Raw genomic sequence first — 3,138 nt, forward strand, 5'->3', positions numbered from 1 at the left:
GACCCAGACACACATCATTCCCAACAGTTAACCTGGACTGTTCTTCCCCAAGGGTTCTGTGACAGCGCCCACCTGTTTGGACAGGAACTGGCCTGTGACCTGTGTAACACTGATCTCTTCCCATCTATTCTCCTTCAATATATAGATGACCTCCTACTATACAGTCCATCCTTTCCAGACTCCCAACAAAGCACTGCTAAACTCCTAAATTATTTAGAACAACTAGGATATTGAGTCTCATCCCAAAAAGCTCAAATATCACAGACATCAGTCACCTACCTAGGTTTCACCTTAACACCCACTGAGAAGGGAATGCCACCAGGTAGCTGAACACTAATAGCCTCAATGCCCATCCCTATTACTAAACAAGACCTCCTCTTATTTCTGGGTCTGGCTGAATACTTTGGTAATTGGATTCCAAGCTTCAGTATTCTAGCCAAGTCATTATAGGAGGCAATAAAAGTACCCCTATGGGAACTGCTATTGCCTGGGAAGCCCACTGAATGACTCTTTCAGGAGCTAGAGGAGGCCATCACCAAACCCCCTGCTCTGGCCCTCTGGACCTCAATAAACCCTTCATTCTATACTCAGATGAAAGAGAGGGCATTGCTGTAGGTCTCAGAACAGAAGTCAGGCCCATACCTAAAAATTATAGTCTATTTATCCAAAGTACTAGACCCCACAGCCTGAGGTTGGCCTACTTGCCTCAGAGCATTAGCCATAGCAGTTGCCCTCGCTCTCAAGGCACAAAAGCTGACCTACTCTCAACAAATAAGTGTATATTCTCCTCATGCTATTTCTTTCTCTCTTTTTAAGAGTTATTTATTTATTTATTTATAGAGAGAGGGGAAAGGAGAGAGAAAGAGAGGAGAGATACATCAATGTATGGTTGCCTCCCGGCAGCTTCAACCTGAGTCTCAGCTTTTCACCTTCCTCCCTGAACAACATGAGCTTCAGCATATGCTCCAGCTTCTTGACAAGCTACCAGACCCTGGGCTCCGTGCAGTTACCCAGCTACTGCATCCAGCTGGCCAGCAGTGCAGCCAGTGTCTATGCAGGCATCAGGGGCTTGGGCTTCTGGATCTCTATGCCCCACTCTACCAGTGTGTGGGACAGCTTGGGATTTGAGGGCCTGGCTGCAGGGATGGCCAGGGGTCTGGTGGGCATAAGGGGCATCTAGAGCAGGAAGAAGACTATGAACTGCCTGAATGACTACCTGGTCTCCTACCTGGAGAGGGTAAGAAGCCTGGAGGCTGATAATGGGAGACTGGAGATTAAAATCTGGGAACACTTAGAGAAGAAGCGACCCCAGATCGGAGACTGGGGACATTATTTCAAGACCATCAAGGACTGAGGGCTCAGATCTTTGCAAATTCTGTGGACAATGCCCACATCATTCTGCAGATTGACAATGCCCATCTTGCTCCTGATGACTTCAGAGTCAAGTATGAAATGGAGATGGCCATGTGCCAGCCTGTGGAGAATGACATCAGTGGGCTCCAAAAGGTCACTGATGACACCGATATCACTAGGCTGCCTCCGGAGACAGAGATTGAGGCTCTCAAAGAGAAGCTGCTCTTCATGAAGAACAGAAAGGAGGAAGGGAATCATATACAAAACCAAATTGCCAATTCTGGGTAGACTGTGGAGTTGGATGCCCTCAAATCTCAGGACCTTGGCAAAATCATGGCAGACTTCTGGGCCCAGTATGATGAGCTGGCTCAGAAGAACTGAGAGGAGCTAGATAAGTACTGGTCCCATCAGACTGAAAAGAGCCTCACAGTGCTCACCTCCCAGACCACCTGAGATAGGCACTGCTGAGATGATACTTATGGAGCTGAGATGTAGGGTCCAGTCGTGGAGATCAACCTGACTCAATGAGGAATGAGGGAAATTTGGAGAACAGCCTGAAGCAAGGGGAGGAGCTCTATGCAATGCAGATGGAACAACTAAGTGGAATCCTGTTGCACCTGGAGTTAGAGCTGGCCCAGACCCAGACAGGGGCAGTGCCAGACTCAGGAGTATGAGGTCCTGCTGAACATCAAAGTCAAGCTGGAGGCTGAGATTGCCACATACCACAACCTACTGGAAAAAGGGGAGGACTTCAATCTTGTCAGTGCCCTGGAAAAGAGCCCCTCTTTCTCTTTCCAAACCATCCAAAGACCACGACACACAGGATTGTGGATGGCAGAGTGGTGTCTGAGGTCAGTGACACCAAAGTTTTGAGGCATTAAAGGCAGCAGGAGTGGGGCATCTTTTGGCAGGGGAGAAGGCCAATAAAAAAGTTCACTGAAAGAAAAAAATGTATGGTTGCCTCTCATGTGCTCCCTTCTGGGGACTTGGCCTGCAACCCAGGCATGAGCCCTGACTGGAAATCAACCTGGTGACCCTTTGGTTTACCAGGTCCAAACTGAGCCACACCAACCAGGTCTCATGCTATTTCTGATCTAATATTCAATCAGGCAGAAAAATTCCTCCACCCTGCCCAACTACGGCAAACTTTCCTTATTCTACTACAAGCTCCTCATATAACAGTGGCAAGGCATACCACAATCAACCCAGCAACTCTCCTTCCCTTGCCTGACCCTCAACACAATCCCCACTCATGCTCTGAAATTGTATCTAATCTCCTTTCTCCCTTTCCCCACATCTCTGAAACACTCTGCCCAACCTGGATGACACCTGGTTCATTAATGCCAGGTCATAGAATCCAGTCCTCTCTCTCCTGGAACCTCATCCCAAAGGGCTAAACTTAAGGCATTAATCCAAGCCCTAGCACTTGCACACAACAAATAAATTAATATTTACACTGACTCCTGCTATGCCTACCACATCCTATACTCCCATGCAGCAATCTGGGCAGAAGGAGAGGTTTCTCATGACCAAAGTATCCCCTATCACAAATGCTGACCTGATCTCCAAACTCTTACAAAAGGCACAAGAGGTCTCCCAAATGGCAGTAACCCACTGCTGAGGCCATCAAGTCACATCTTCCAATATCACACTAGGAAATGAAAAAGATGACTGACAGGCAAAAAAAATATGCAGCCATAGAGAACACAGAGTTTCAGCTCTTAGCCATTCCCTCTATTATTCCTCAATATACAGCTGAAGAAATACAATCACTAACCCATGAGA

General features: G+C 47.4%; 1 pseudogene; it reads left to right on the forward strand.

Annotated features, from left to right (window-relative positions):
- The first annotated feature begins 946 nt into the window (after window positions 1-946).
- Window positions 947-2,234, forward strand: LOC119037827 (keratin, type I cytoskeletal 18-like; annotated as a pseudogene).
- Window positions 2,235-3,138: the final 904 nt, after the last annotated feature.

Source organism: Artibeus jamaicensis, unplaced genomic scaffold (genome assembly GCF_021234435.1).
Source record: "Artibeus jamaicensis isolate MK-2021 breed Jamaican fruit bat unplaced genomic scaffold, CSHL_Jam_final contig_834, whole genome shotgun sequence".
Lineage (NCBI taxonomy): Eukaryota > Metazoa > Chordata > Mammalia > Chiroptera > Phyllostomidae > Artibeus > Artibeus jamaicensis.